The 17,539-nt window shown below is 37.0% G+C and overlaps 1 protein-coding gene across 1 annotated transcript in view; it reads left to right on the plus strand.

Moving 5' to 3' along the window:
- Positions 1-17,539, plus strand: part of AFF3 (ALF transcription elongation factor 3) — a 514,329-nt gene that overhangs the window by 344,928 nt on the left and 151,862 nt on the right. The window lies entirely within an intron of this gene.

Below are 17,539 nucleotides of genomic sequence, written 5' to 3' on the forward strand. Positions count from 1 at the left end.
GTTCTAAATAGTCCTACTGTCATGATTTTTGATGATATAATGAATGTGACTAGTCTTAAGTGGTAAAATAGCACTAATTTTTAAATTTTTGTGCTGCAAAATATAATGGGGAAAGTGTTTTAATGCCATCTGGAGGCATTCTAGAGAACTGAAAAGGGTAGATTCACTTAAAAATTTGGTTCTTTTGAGTAACACTTGAAACTGGATAAGAATCAATGCAACTAGAAAGTAAGCTATTTGGGAATAAATTATATTTTTATAAATAATTTTATAAAAGTGTTAATTATTGTAGAAACAACAATTTTTCAAATTCTCATTAACAAAATCATCTTAAAAACAGAACATATAAAATATGTTGAAAAACTGCTAACATTCCACATTTAATTTTACAAATTTTAAAATCGCATTCAATACACACCCCAATTTTGTTAATGCAGTTTGATGTGTCATTAGTTCTTCTTCTCATAAGCATTTCTAAAAAGCCTATTCTCTAAAAGAATTGGTTTCCATATGTTAGTCTCTTATAAAAATAAATATACTGCTTGAGGAATTACTTTAAAACCCTCTGGAGATGTCAGAATGTTAAAAGCGTGAGACATCACCCCACATTCATCATCTGCTTCACATTCTGCCTCTTGAACTAGAAATAGTGAGATAAAGTCTTAGGTTGAAAGGATTTCTCTTTTAAAAGTGGAGAATTCTGGGGACACTTGGGTGGCACAGTCAATTAATCATCCGACTCCTGGTTTGGGCTCAGGTCCTGATCTTGGGGTCAACACAGAGTCTGCTTGGGACTTTCTCTTTCTCTCCCTCTGCCCCTCTCCCCCTTGCTCTCTCTCTCTCTCTCTCTCTCTCTCAAATAAATAGATAAATCTGTTTTAAAAAGGAGAGAATTCTGAACTTGAGCCCTCTAACAGTAGTTCTCCTGTAATTAGGCAAGAGGAGGATCATATTATGAACAAAGAGCAAGGACTCAGGATGACTGAGATTTGTGTAGCATTTTGCATGCTCTTCACAGTATCTTATTTGAGCTTTATTTAGGTAGACAGGTAGGGCAGGGACAATATCCTTATTTTATATACAAGGAATCTAAGGATCAGAAAAGTCATTCAACTTGAGTGAAAAAATTAGGACACAAATCAGATATTTTGCTTTTCTGCCCATTTACCAAACTGAGGGGCGAGGGGATCTTCGGAGACAAAGCAAAGACTTGAGTCAGAATCAAATAGAAAAACTGATCAGATTATATGTTAAGAGGTAAGTATATTAGTGTGCTAGGGCTTCCATAACAAAGTACCACAGACTGGGTGCCTTAAACAACAGAAATTTATTGTCTCATAGTTCTGCAGGCTAGAAGTCTAAGATCAGTCATTAGGGTTGGTTTCTTCTGTGAAGGAAGGCTCTGTTGTTCCAGGCCTTGTTCTCTGTTTTACGGATGGCCATATTCTCCCTGTGTTTCTTCACATAATCTTCCTTCTGTGCATGTCTGTGTCCAAATTTGCCCTTTTTATAAAAATGCCAGTTATATTGGATTAGGGCCTACCCTAATGGCTTCATTTTTACCTTATTACCCCTATAAAGACCCTGTGTCCATATAAGGTTACATTCTGAGGTCCTGGAGGCCAGAACGTCAAGGTATGAATTTTGAGGGGAAATGATTCAACTCATAATATTAAGGTTCAGAGCAAGCAGAATGATTTGGAAGCCAAGTTGGGAGAACAGAGAGTGTATAGATGCCAGAAGATGAAATAAGGTGAAAGAACCTAAGTGAAACAGACCAAAAATGATGAGCTCCATGGGAACTGAAGGAGTGAAGAAGCAGAGCGAACAAAAGTGTAGATAACATCCACACAAAACATGAGGAAAGATGCCTCTTTTGCATTCATGGCTTAGTGGGACAAACTCAGCCTCAGTAATGCTTATACATCCGTCTGTCTCTATAATTCAGTGACCCTGTAAGTCATTTAAAGCCATTATATGGATTTAAATTATAGTATATAATAGGGAATCTCCAGACAGGGAACTCATTCCCTGAAGAAGCATCTTTCCTCCCTGGCCTCTTCTAAAAGCAAGACATTAACATTATGTAAAATGGCCAAGACATGGAAATGAACTCAGTGATCAGGAATGGATGAATTGACAAAGAAAATGTGATACATGCACACATGAAGACACACACACACAAACACACACACACACACTGGAATATTATTCGACCATAAAAAAGAGGGAAATCCTTCCATTTTCAACAACAGGGATGGACCTCGAGGGCATTATGCTAAATGAAATAAGTCAGAGAAAGACAAATGCCATATGATCTCACATATATGTGAAATCTTAAAAAAACAAAAAGAACAAAGAGAAAAAACAAAAAAAAACAGATCAGTGGTTTCCAGAGGCAGGGGTGTGGGGTGTAGGGTGTGGGTGAGGGATGGGCAAAATGGGGGAAGGTGGTCAAAAGGTACAAACTTCCAGTTGTGAAATAAATAAGTCCTGGGGAAGTAATGAACAGCATGGTGACTATAGTTGATAGTACTCTATTGTATATTTGAGAGGTGCTAAGAGAATAGATCTTAAAAGACCTCAAAACAAGAAAAAAAAATTATGCCGGTTAGAATGTCAAAAATTGACAAGGCAAGAAACAACAATTGCTGGAGAGGATGTGGAGAAAGGGGATCCCTCCTACATTGTTGGTGGGAATGCAAGTTGGTACAGCCGCTCTGGAAAACAGCGTGGAGGTCCCTTAAAAAGTTAAAAATTGAGCCACCCTATGACCCAGCCATTGCACTACTGTGTATTTACCCCAAAGATACAGATGTAGTGAAGAGAAGGGCCATATGCACCCCAATGTTCATAGCAGCATTGTCCACAATAGCTAAATCGTGGAAGGAACCGAGATGCCCTTCAACAGATGACTGGATTAAGAAGTTGTGGTCCACATATACAATGGAATATTACTCAGCTATCAGAAAGAACGAGTTCTCAACATTTGCTGCAACATGGACGGCACTGGAGGAGATAATGCTAAGTGAAATAAGTCAAGCAGAGAAAGACAATTATCATAGGGTTTCTCTCATCTATGGAACATAAGAACTAGGAAGATCGGTAGGGGGAGAAAGGGATAAAGAAAGGGGGGTAATCAGAAGGGGGAATGAAGCATGAGAGAGTATGGACTCTGAGAAACAAACTGAGGGCTTCAGAGGGAGGGGGGTGGGGGAATGGGATAGGCTGGTGATAGGTAGTAAGGAGGGCACGTATTACATGGTGCACTGGGTGTTATACGCAACTAATGAATCATCGAACTTTACATCAAAAACCAGGGATGTACTGTATGGTGACTAACATAATATAATAAAAAAAACATTAAAATAAAAAAAAATTGTAACTATGTGTGGTTGTGAATGTTAACTAGACATGTAGTGATCATTTCTCAATATATACATACAGGTGACCCCTGAACAACACAGATTTATAATGCACGGATCTGCTTATATGCAGGGTTTTTTTTTTTTTTTCATAAAATACAGTACAGTACTATAAATGTACTTTTTCTTCCTTATGATTTTCCTAATCTTTTCTTTTTTCTAGCTTACTTTATTATACAAAACAGTATATAATACATATAACATATAAAATATGTGTTAATTGACTTATTTATGTTATCAGTAAGGCTTCCAGTCATGGTAGACTACTAGTAGTTAAGTTTGGGGGGGAGTCAAAAATTACACATAGATTTTCAACTGTATGGGGGTTGCGGCATTGACTGCATTGTTCAAGGGTCAACTGTATGTCAAATCATTATTGTACACCTGAAACTAATATAATAAATAAAAACAGGAGATTAATCATGACAAATTTCAGGTAGTCATTGCCTAGTAGGACAGAGTCGTCTGGATATTACCTGAGGACCCCCTCAGAATATATTATTTAATGATCCTATGAGTATTCATAAAGATGACAGATATAATTTATTCTTAACATAATTTATGAGAAGAACTCATAAATTAAAATTTCTGTGAGAGAGTTCCAGTTATGTGTATAATAGAAGAGCTTATATTAGATTAACTCTCCTACAATTACTATTATACACTCTGGGTAAAATACTCTTTAAGAAACTATTTGAAGGCATTAGAGGTTGACTAAAGGAAGGCAGATAATGTTGGGAATTTGTTCCTTGAAAGAAGGGAATGGACTGGTTGAGATCTACATTTCTACAGCTTCTCCCCTGAGGGCCCTTTCAATCTGCAAAGAGCAACTAGAATTCAAGGAAAAAGCAACAGTCATATTTGCCTGAAGTGTCAGAAAGTGGAGTTCAGGGCTGCCAGAGTAGATGGGCTTTAAGGGAGGAAATTCCAGAAAGCAAGGAACCATACAGAATAGGGCTCCACTTCTTTATAGAAATTTCTCTCAATCCTTGGATGACCCCTAAACTGCATATGTGTGGGCGAGATGCCAGTGAGCCTAGTGAAAAACAATAGCTAGAAAGCTGGAAAGCTGAGCAGAGATTTCAGCTGCTGCCTACTGCCTACAAGTACTGCCTGTACAGTTTGGAATTTGAATCCCATCCAACTATAACAGCTTGGTAAACACCTTGAGTTTTGTGGGGTTTTTTTTTTTTTGTTTTTTTGGGTTTTTTTGTTTTTGGAAAATTCAGAGAGTCTATGCTTTAAAAATAAAGGAGTCATCCTAAAAACTAAAGACAAAACCAAAATGGATCATGACAAAGTATATCACTAAGTGCCCACAAGTTTCAGGCGATGGGCTAATAATTTGTCTGATAGAACAAAAAAAAGTCAACGTTGTTTAAAGGAAGAAAACAGACTCTAGAGTCTCTATAATGTATCATTGACAATATTCATTATGTAATCAAAAATTAAAGGATACGTGAATAAATAGGAAAATGTGATCCATAAACAAGAGAAAAAGTAGTCACTATAATAGACCTTGATGTGATCTAGATGTTGGAATTTTCAGACAAGAACTTTCAAGCATCCATTATAATATGTTCAAGGATGTAAAGGAAAACAAAAAACATTATCATAATGACTGTGAAAGAAGGGAAATCTTAGCAGGAAAATGGAAACTATAAAGAAGGACCAAATGATAATTCTAGAACTAAGAAGAACAATATTTGAAATGAAAATTTCACTACATAGCCAATAAAAATTATCCAATATGAAGAACAGTGGGAATAAATATTTAAAAAGAATGAATGGAGGGGTGCCTGGGTAGCTCAGTCGTTAAGCATCTGCCTTCGGCCCAGGGCGTGATCCCAGAGTCCTGGGATCGAGCCCCACATCGGGCTCCCTGCTCCACTGGGAGCCTGCTTCTTCCTCTCCCACTCCCCCTGCTTGTGTTCCCTCTCTTGCTAGCTGTCTCTCTCTGTCAAATAAATAAATAAAATCTTAAAAAAAAATAAAAATAAAAAGAATGAATGGAGACTCAGTGCACTGTGGCACAATATCAGATAGTCTAATGTACATGTGATTGGAGTCCCAGAAAGAGAGGGCAGAGAAAAGAGCTCAGAAAAAAAATTTTGAAAAAATAATAGCTGAAAGCTTCCTAAACTGGGTGAAAACATTGACTTATAAATACAAGAAGCTCAGCTAACCCTAAGAAGGATAAATGCACATAAAACCACATCTTGAAACATTATTGTAAAATTGCTGAAAGGTGAAGATAAAGAGAAACTCTTGAGAGTTGTAAAGAAAAAATGACATGTATAGGGGAGCAGTGATATAACTAACTGAAAGATTCCCATCAGAAACTTCAGAGGCTAGAATACAATGCAAAAACTTTTGAAGTGCTGAAAAACAAAAAACAAAACAAAACAAAAAGCTAAAGAAAGAACTGTCAAGCCATAATTGTAACTCTAGCAAAAAAATATCCTTCAAAATAGAAGGTGAAATAAAGACTTTTGGATACAGAAAATCAGAGAGAATTCATTCCAGTAGGCCTGCACTACAACAAATAATAGAGGAAATTTATCAGGCTGAAGGGCAATAATATTGGATGGAAACTCAGCCCTATAAGAAGGAATTATATACAGGAAAAAATATATGTGTAAGCAAAAAAGATTAATGTAAAAAAATGTTGTTTGGTGGGATTTGCAGTGTGCACTTGACCATTAAACAATGCAGGGGTTGGGGCTCTGACTCCCCCCATGCAATGAAAAATCCATATACAACTTAACTTTTGACTCCTCAGAAACTTAAGTACTAATACCTGCAGTTGACTGTAAGCCTTACGGATAACATGGTCAGTTGACACATATTTTGTGTGTTATATGTGTTGTATACTATACTCTTACAATAAAGTAAGCAAGAGAAAAAATATTGTTGGAAAAATCATAAGGAAAATATATTTATAGTACTGTACTGTATTTATTGAAAAAAAAAATCTCATAAGTGGCCCCACACAGTTCAAACCCTTCTTCTTCAAGGGTCAACTATGTATATGACAAAAATAACATGAAGAATAAGAAAGGGCTAATGGAATTGCATGACTACAAGGTTCTTACATTTTATGTGAATTACTATAATATGAAATCTAAGTTTGGTGAAAAGTATACATAGCATAATACCTAGAAAAACCACTAAAAACAACCCCCAAAAAGGCATAGCTGAAATTAAGTTATTGGAGGAATTAAAATACAAAAAAAAAAAAAAAAGGTTAATACAATACATGAGAGAAAAGAAAGAACATAAAAAACAGAAGTTACGGATACCAAAGAAATAGAAAAAATATAAATCTAATCCCAGCCATATCAATATTTGTATTAAATGTAAATGGACTAAAAACTCCAGTTAAAAGGCGAAAATGGTCAGACTGGCATAAATCAAGACTTTTCAAGTCAACAAGAAGAGCAACTTAAATATAAAAACACAAATAGTTTGAAGCCAGATGGTGGAAAAGATAGCCTATAAACAGTAAGCATAAGAAAGCCAGTGTGACACTATTAATATTGTGAAATAGACCTTCAGACAAAGACCTTTAACTGATGCTAAAAAGGTTAGTTAATAAGGAAAACAACAATCATAATTATATATGTATTTACTAACAGATCTTTAATAATAGTCATAGGATTTTAATATCCCTTTCTTCAATAATCAGTAGAAAACTTAAAATATTCACAAGTATATGGACTATTTGGACATTATTAACCACTTTGATCTAATTGACATTTATAGAACACTGCCCCCAACGAGTGCAAATTACAGAATCTTATCATGTACACACGAAGCATTCACCCAAGACAGACCTTATTGAGAGCAATAAAAGAAATATCAATGAATTTCATAGAATTAACATCTTACAGAGTATATTCTATGATCACAGCGTGATTACATTATGTCAATGGCAAAAAAATAATCTTGGTATTTGATAGTTAAATAACATTTCTAGATAGTCTTTGGGTTAAAGAATAAATCACAATGGAAACTAGAAAGTAATTTTAACTGAGTGAAAATGAAAGTACAATTTATGAAAATTACAGGATTCACTAAAACAGTAAACACAGCAAAAAAGAAATTTGCAGCTTCTCATGCTTGTATTAAAAAAAAGAACAATGCTGAACATCAGTAACTTATGTTCCCACTTTAAGAAGCTATAAAAAGACAGTGGTTAAGCGTCTGTCTTCAGCTCAGGGCGTGATCCCAGCATTATTGGATCGAGCCCCACATCAGGTTCCTCCGCTATGAGCCTGCTTCTTCCTCTCCCACTCCCCCTGCTTGTGTTCCCTCTCTCGCTGGCTGTCTCTATCTCTGTTGAATAAATAAATAAAAGCTTTAAAAAAAAAAGAAGCTATAAAAAGAAGAATAAATTAAACCCAAGATAATTACATGTACATAATAAAAAATAGGAATAGAAATGAACAAATAATAGAGAAAATCAATGAAGCCAAAATTTAATTCTTTTAAAAGATTAATAAAATTAACAGACACTGATGATAATAATTAAGAAAAAAAAGAGTGAAAACACAAATTACCAACATCAGCAATGAGAAGAGAGGACATGAACACATATCCTACAGAAATTTTAACAATAATAACTGAATATACTGAACTACTTCTAGCCAGTTGATTTGACAATTTAGATGAAATAGTCACTTTCTTTGAAAATATGCAATTTACCATAACTGCCACAAGAATATTTAGAAAACCTGAATGCCCTTATTACTATTTTAAAAAGTTGAATTTGTAATAGGAACTTTTCCACAAAGAAGATTCCTCCAGGGCTAGATGGTTTTACAGGTAAATTCTGTCAAAACTTTAAATAAAAAATGTTTATGCCAATGAAATACCAACAAATAAACTATCAGTCTTACATGATTTCTTTCAGAAGATAGAGGAAGAAAAACTTCCTAGTTCATAGTAAAAGAACAGTATAACCCTGATACCAAAATCTGACATAAACATAGGAAAAGAAAATAACCCAGTATCCCTCATAAATATTCCAAAATTCCTTAACAAAATATTAGCATGTATAATCCAGTGATATATGAAAAAAAGTATGATTAACTATGACTAAGTGGGGCTTATCACAGGGGTGCATTGTTGGTTTAACAGAAAAATTAATTAATGTAATCCACCATATTAATAGAATAAAGGAGAAAAACTATATGCTCTTCTAAATAAATGAAGATAAAGCATTTGGTATAATTAACACCTATTCATGATTTTTTAAAAATCTCAGCAAACTAGGACAAGAAGGGAACTTAATCAACCTGATAAAGGGCACCTACAATAAAAAACCTACTGCTAACATAATATTTAATGATGAAACATCAAACACTTTCCTCGTAAAATCAGAAACAGAGCAATATCTGCGCTTATCACCGCTATCAACATTGTACTGGAGTTCTAGTCAGTGGAATAAGGCAAGAAAAGGAACTGAAAAACATAAAGATTGAAAAGAATGATTGTTTATAGAGAAAATCCTCAGAGATTTAATAAGCAACTAGTAGAATCAATAAATGAATTAAGCAAGGTCAACATACAAAACTCAGTTGCATTTTCATTTATTAGCAATAAGCAACTGGAAAATGAAATTTTAAATAGAATTTCATTTACAATGACAAAAATACATAATAAATTTAACAAAAGACATAAGACCTGTACACTGAAAACTATAACTAAATGGACAGATGTTCGTGAATTGGAAGATTTAATTATGTTAATATGTCCGTTCTTTTCATATTGTTCTGTAGATTCAACACTATATTGATCAAAAGGCTAGCAGGACACTTTTATAGAAAATAATGAGTTGATTCTAAAATTTTTATAGAAAAGCAAAGGATCTAAGTAGCCAAAACAGTCTTGAAGAACAAGGTTGAAGGCCTTACAGTTCCTGATTTCAAGACTTATAAAACTGAAGTAACATAGTGTAGCACTGACATAAGGACAGACAAATAAATCAATGGAGCAAAATAGAGTCTAGAAATAGACCAATACATATATGGTCAATTGATTTTTCACAGAATCACCAGGCAGGTCAGTGGCAAAAGCCAAATCCTTTCAACAAATAGTGTTGGAGCAACCACTGGGGAAAAAAATAGGAATCTCACACCACATACAATTGAGATGAATCATTGACCCCAATATAAAGGCTAAAATTATAAAGCTTCTAGAGGAAAACATAGGAGAATATCTTCACGACATTAGATAGGCAAAGCTGTCTTGCAGAGGTCACAAAAACATCCAATATAAAAGAAAATCCTGATGAACTAGACTTCCTCAAAATTAAAAATACCTTCTCATCAAAATGACAAGGCAAGACACAAACTGGGAGAATATATTTGCAATACATATATCTGACAAATAATTTATATCCAGAATATATAAGGAACTCTGACAATTCAATAACAAAATGATAAAGAAACGAATGTTTCTGGGGCGCCTGGGTGGCACAGCGGTTAAGCATCTGCCTTCGGCTCAGGGCGTGATCCCGGCGTTATGGGATCAAGCCCCACATCAGGCTCCTCCACTGGGAGCCTGCTTCTTCCTCCCCCACTCTCCCTGCTTGTGTTCCCTCTCTCGCTGGCTGTCTCTATCTCTGTCAAATAAATAAATAAAATCTTTAAAAAAAAAAAAAAGAAACGAATGTTTCAAATGGGCAACCTCCTCAAACAGACAACAGAATATACACAAATGACTAACGAGCTGCTTAAAAGATGCATTTCACTTTGATGACTTAAAAGATGCCATTTCAATAACATTCTAATTCTTTAGGGAAATAAAAATTAAAGCCACAATGAGATACCACTACACCTACCTGCTAAAATTGAAAGGACTGATAACACCAAATAGTGGCAAGGATCTGGAGCAGTTGGAAATTTCATGCATTGCTAGTAGAAAAGTAAAATGGTATAACCATTTTTGAAAACCATTTGACTATTTCTTATACACACATTTATTGCATGACCCAGCAATTAAACACATACTTATTGCATGACCCAGCAATTCCCTTTGTAGCAGTCATGCAGGAAAAATGGAATATGTGTCCTTTAAAAGATTCATAAAAAAGTATGTGTAGTGGCTTTATTCATAATAGTCAAAAACTGGAAGCAATACCAATATCCATCATCTGGTGAGTGGATAAATAACTCTGATATATCCACACAATGGAATACTTCTAATCAAAAGTCAACAAACTTCCCAACTTGATCTGTAGATTCAGTGCAATCACAATCAAAATTCCAGCAAGTTATTTTGTGGGTATCAACAAGCTGATCCTAAAGTTTATATGAAGAGGCAAAAGACCCAGAAGAGCCAACACAGTATTGAAGAAGAAGAGCAAAGTTGGACTGAAACTACCCACTCCAAGACTTAGTGTAAAGCAACAGTTATCAAGACAGTATGGTATTGGCAAAAGAATAAAGAAATAGATCAGTGGAACAAAATAGACCCACATAAATATAGTCAACTGATCTTTGACAAAGGAGCAAAGACAGTACAATGGACCAAAATCTTTTCAACGAATGGTGCTGGAACAGCTGGAGAGCCACATAGAAAAAAGTGAATCTAGACAGACCTTATGCCCCTCACTAAAGTTATCTCAAAATGGGTTACAGACCTAAATATAAAACACAAAACTATAAAACTCCTAGAAGATAATATAGGAGAAAACCTAGATGACCTTGGGTATGGTGATGACCATTTAGATACACCACCAAAGGAATAATCCATGAAAGAAATAACTGATAAACTGGATTTCATTGAAATTAAAAACATCTGCTGCATGAAAACCAATGTGAAAAGAATGAGAAGATGAGACTAAGAAGGCAAGTTAATGTCAAGAGAATAAGACTGGAAGAAAATACTTGTGAAAGACACATCCGATAAAGAACTGGTATCCAAAATATACAAAGAATTCTTAAAACTCAACAATAAGAAAACAACCCAATTTAGAAATGGGCTAAAGACCTTAACATGAATACATGCTCTTACTCCATATGTCATCAGGGAAATGCAAGTTAAAGCAATGAGAAACCAGTATTAGAATGGGCATTAGAATTGTCCAAACCCAGAACACTGACAACACCAAATGCTGGCGAGGGTATGGAGCAACAAGAACTCTCATTCATTGCTGATGGTTGCATGAAGGGTTAGGGATTGACTGGAAGGGGTCATAACGAAATTCTAAAGTGATGGAAGTGTTCTATATCTTAATTTGGGCTGTGTAAGAAGGAAATATATTTATCAAAACCCCACTGAATTTTACACTGAAGTTCTATGCATTTCACTGTCTATAAATTTTACCTCAATTAAATAACAAAATTAATTTACAGAAAGGATAAATTTATGTGGCAGCTTTTCTACCTGGTGATAATAATAATTGACCTGTTTTGAGCTTTTACCTTGACCAAGCACTATGCTCAACACTTTACATGTTTTATCACCTCTAATTTTTAGCAAAAATCCGATAACACCCTATTTTACAGGCAACAAGAGGAGAATTAAGGTCTTTGCTCTATATAGCTTGAAGTGGCAAAGCCAGGATTTAAATCCGAGATTCAGAACCTGCAAGCCAAGCTTTTAACATCTCTGTCCCACTCTACTGCTGTCTTCGAGCTCTTCTGAAGTTTCTCTGGAGACAATAACCAGGCCAGGAAGAGCAAGCAATTAAGGTGGTGCCTGCAGGGGAAGAGTAGATTGAGATCCCGCCAAACTGTCATCTGTGCTAGGAAAGTTCTAGGAATAATGAGCAAGTGGAGATTCCCAAGGTACTGTGAAGGCCACAGTTCAACAGGGTCACTGTGCTTGCTTAATCCAGACTTGCCAACCACTGACAAATCAACTCTCAAATGAGAGGTCAGTAGCTTACGCTTGTAGAAGAATCCCGAGGCAGGACCCTTCTATATTTGTAGATGACCCTTCATTGAACAAAGTACCTATAATGTTAAAAACTTCATAAAGATTTAAAATCACCTTCATAAATTAAAGAAGTGGGATCAAACACAAAGTATTCACCTCCTAGAAGAAAAAAACAAATAAACAAAGGAGGCAGAAAAAGAATGGTTCATCAGGTGTGCACATGGTACAGTAAAAGACTTGGAAATTATTGTACGCTCATACTGAATTAGAATGACTTATGCAGTGTTCTTTCTCCAAAGTTTATACAGTAGTTGAAATTAATGTATAGAAAGTGCCAGTTACCTGGTAGGCACCCAATAAACAGTTATTACTGCAATCCTAACAGGATTCATGACTTATAAAAGAAAACAACCCTGTCTCAGCAGTTGGTAATGATCAGAGCTCAGTTAGAATTTTAATCTTTCCTTTAAAAAAAAGAGTAAACTGAGAAGAGGTGAAGGGTGATAGAAACAAAATTTTCAAAAGGTCTTCTAGTGTTGCTGAGGCAGTGAAGAAGAAAGGGGAGTGCTTAGTCTAGTCCAGAGATGTTAACTGGAATGAGGTCTCCCCCAAGCCTTCAGACAATAGGAGTATAGGCAAGGAGTGCATGGCTTTACATCCCCCTGTGAAGAATGCATGGCCTGGAGGAGGCTAAAGGATTTACCACTGACTTCTGTTTTTAAATGTCTTGGAAGATGTGGCTGTCATTGATTGGTAGAACAGAGTGGGTCTCGATGATGCCCAAAGATCCTTTCCAGGTGTACAATGTCCAACTCTGTGAGTCATTTATAAAGATGAAAAGTTAATGTAGCCATATCAATGAAAAATATCTGTCTTTGTCAGTTCAGGTTCTTAAACTACCATAGACTGGATGGCTTGGAAACACGAGGAATTTACTTCTCAAAGTTCTGGAGGCCGGGAAGTCTAGGGTCAAGGTGCTGGCAGATCCAGCATCTAGTGAGGGCCCACCTCCTGGTTTGCAGATGGCCATCTTCTTACCGTGTCCTCACATGGAGGAGAGCAGAGGAGAGAGAGAGAGAGAGAGAGAGAAAGCAAGCTTTATTATATTCCTTCTTATAAGGGCATTAATTCTAATTACCTCCCAAAGGCCTTCCTGGTACCTTCACTTGGGGTTAGAATTTCAGCATACGAATTTTGGAGGGATATAAACAGTCCATGACCATATTCATTAAAAATTTCTTATGCCCATTGTAGAGCTGCCTTAGAAAATGTTAAATATGGAGAAAAAATACACAGAGAAACAATTGTATGCCAAAATCTGTCATTTATACATGTGCATTTAATAATAAGTTTGTATAAACTGATCATATAATAGGTTCTGGAAGTTGAGAGATCAAAGTTGATTTGAGAATTGTTACCAAAAGATGGTTTTATAGTGTGTGTGTGTGTGTGTGTGTGTGTGTGTGTGTGTGTGTGTGTGTTTTCCGAGAAGTTTGAAACCTTCCTGATATTTATTTTGGCCACAGCAATCCGTATCTAAAATAATGAACTGTGGCTGTTCTTTTAGTCTATGAGGTGTCTGTCCCCAGAGACTTCCTTTCCATATCTGTTTAAGTAATTTGCCAGGATTCTGTCTGCTAAGAAAATGAGAAACCTGGTGTACAGCCTTTGCCTAGAAAAAAATTGGCCAGATTCTGCTTCTTCAACTCTCAGACACCAAGAATAAAAAATATAATGGGAAGGGCCTTTAGGGCTCCTTGGACCCCCTCATTATGTAGATGAACAAACTTAGGCTGAGGGCCTTTGAGAGGTATGGTTTATTCGAATAGGAAGGAAGACCTTGACCCGACACTCAGATACCAATGAGTCCAAGGCTGGACAGCCTTGTTCAAAGAGAAGAGATGTGTATATCAGTTTTACCTGAGGGGGAAACTAGACATTTCTGTCCTATTGGCTGTACTCCCAAATTAAAATATGAAATGAACCCAAGAATGCAGGTTGGAAATTATGCTATCACAGAACAAGATTGCAAACCTTCTCTTTTGTGTTCTTACACCAGACTGGAAGGATCCATGGTCCCAGAGCTCACAAAAGAGAATTCTGCAGAAAAACTAGAGAGTGTATTCCCTGCCCCATTTGGTTCACGCTTTCTCTTTCATGACCAGGCTCCATCCAGACACACTTCTCAGAGTGTTATCTAGGTCAGGGATTCTCAGTCTTTTTGTAATATGATGTCTTTTTAAAATTTTAATTGTGACAAAATACATGTAACATAAAATCACCATCTTAACCATTTCTGAGTGTACAGGTTAGTAGCATTAAGCACAGTCTCGTCGTTGTGCCATCATCACTACCATCCATCCACAGAACTCCTTTGATCTCCCCAAGTGGAAACTCTGCTAATACACTGAATTAATGAATTGCCATTGTCAATAACTCCCATCTCCCCCTCCCTTGGTCCCTGGCAACCACCACTCTTCTTTCTGTCTCTATGAATTTGACTGTGCTAGGGACCTCGTATAGGTGGAATCATATAGTATTTATCCTTTTGTGTCTGGTTTATTTCACTTAGCATACTGTCTTCAGAGGTTCATCCATATTGTAGCATGTGTCAGAAATTCTTTCCTTTTTAAAAAGGAAATTTCCTTCCTTTTTATGACTGAATACTATTCCATGGTGTATATATACATAATGGAATGATATTCCATGGTGTGTGTATATGTTTTGTGTTTCCATTCATCCATCAGTGGACACCTGGGTTCCTTCTACTTTTCAGCTGTTGCCAATAGTGCTGCTTATGAAGACATTCATAATTCGAATTCCTGCCTTGAGTTATTTTGGGAATATACTCATTTCATCCTTTTTGAACATAAACTACACAGTCAGAAGTACATTTTGCATTAGACCCTGTGAAAGTGTATGTACTGAATGGAATCACAAAACATTACCTACAACTACTCTGACATCTTCTACTCTTATTTAAGATTTTAAAACACAGGTCAAACCACACCAGTCTGCCTTTGCCAGCCAGTGTTCCCAACACACTACAGGTTACTGACCAACTAATGATACGTTGTCTGTGCCAAAGGATTGAGGAAGCAGAAGGAGATCACGTGCGCCGGCCCCACCATGTTTCCAGCCCTTAGTCACCTTAGGTCAACGACCTCCTCAGGCCTCCCCGTAGCCTCAAAAGGGAGTTCTTCCTTCCTCATCTTTTACAGATGAGGAAACTGAGACTGAAAGAGTATAAGAAGCTTGTCCAGAGGTTTGTATCCAGTGAGTCTGTTCCCACTCAGCTCTGCCACAGGCCCACACTACCGGAGTGCGGCTGGTTTAAACCCTGCGGTACTCCCCTCAGAGAAGCTATAAGCGTCCTCACAGGGCCAAGGAAAGCTTGAGCCCGAAGGAGGCCTGACAACTCAGAAAATTTTAGGACCCGTTCACAGACTCAAGAAGGTAGATAGTTGGAGTGTACGTTGCACGAGAAGGACGAGCTTTTCAGCGACCCCTAAGTAGATCGCATAAGCAGCCGCTCCCCTCACTTAATGATTAAGGTGGACAGTTTCTAGACGTGAGTTTGGCACCTCTGCAATGAGCAATTCCAGTCCACAGAGACATTAATTAATAAACTTTAGCTACTCTGTATTCGCTGTGGCTTTAGCAGATGGCAACGTTTTTCTGAGGAGTCACTTGGGCCGTGGGAGAGTGTGGTAAATCAATAAATATTACCATATTTATTGATTGCAGTGGGTAATCAATAAATATTGCCTGGCATTAACAGACTGATTATGCTTCCTCCAAATGTTTTCTTTTATAAAGCTTCTTCACGCTCTTGTGCTGGAGCTTTGCCCAGCTATTTAGAACATAATACATACGCAATAAGAAATTGTGGGTATGAATCAACGAATGAATGCGGAATAACACAAAGGATGGTTGGAATACATTTGCTATGCATTTTCTTATCTTCTTTCAGAAATACCACTAGCGATTTGTTCTTTCTCTTCTACAGATTTTGATTAAGATGTAAACCTCCAAAGTGCAGAGCTTATATATTTACAGATTGAACTCTCTCCCTCTCCCCGCCCCCAGATCACACAGATTCTCTTTGCTTCTAGTGCTGATCTCTTCCCAGGCAGCCTGGTACCATTATGATACTTTCCAGGCATTAAACGCCTGTTTTGTGCCGGACGCTGTACTGGACATGTTGTCTTATTTAATTCTTACAATAATCCAATGAGGTGTATTATTGCATTATTACATCCCATATCACAGAACAGAAAATCGAAGTCTCAGAGTTGCAAGTTGGCTCAAGATTTCGCAGTTGGCCGTGGCCTCAATCTCAGCTAGGTCGGCAAGCTCCAGAACCACTTGCAGGAACCACTTTCAGTCTGTGGCCTGGTGCAGGGGGCATATGAAGCAGAAGCTATTTTAAGGGAGAAATCCTGTTTCTGCGCAAAGGGCTGGTATGTCCCTAAAAGCCCTTAATATCTGCCCTCCCTCCATATCATCAAGAAGACTGTGTCCCAAAGAGCTGGGGAGGAGGCAGGAGGTTATAGACAGTAAGGAAGGGTAGCATTACTGCACAGCGATAGAGATCTTGGAAAGAGCAGAGGCTAGAATCTGGAATTCATCTGACAATCCAAGTAGCTGGCAGAAGTAAAAGGACAGCTTCCCAGCCCTTGCCCACCTGCTCACCTCAGAGGGCCTTCTGCTGTTGGCAGAGTATATTTTGCTAAAGCAGAACTCACATGATCCCACCAAAGCATGTAAAATATTTAAGCCTCTGCCCTCAAGATTCTACCACAGAGAATTCCACCCCCACTTTGAGCTTCTTAAAGCTGAAATAGACAAAGGGACAGGGAAGGTAGGGATCGTGGGCAGGCGACCAAACTTTCACACACGTGCACGCACTCATCTCTGTTAAACAGGCCATCCCTGCTTTAAAAATGAGGACTTGGTGGGACTTAAAGCATTTCTTTAGAATACTAAAGGTGTTGGTATATCATGATTAAGAGGTAACAAATCCTGAATAGTAACTAGCCAGTCTGTGTGCTAAATGCCTAATAAAAATCGGATAACTATATACTCTAACAGTGATGCAGGGACGACAGGTGTAAACTGAAACATAGTATCACCCTGTAGATGAATCAACTGTTTAAATCTTCATAGCAACCAGAAAAGTAGACAGTATTAGAATCTCTCCTTTTATAGATACAGAAAGTGAG

Source organism: Ursus arctos, unplaced genomic scaffold (assembly GCF_023065955.2).
Source record: "Ursus arctos isolate Adak ecotype North America unplaced genomic scaffold, UrsArc2.0 scaffold_8, whole genome shotgun sequence".
NCBI lineage: Eukaryota > Metazoa > Chordata > Mammalia > Carnivora > Ursidae > Ursus > Ursus arctos.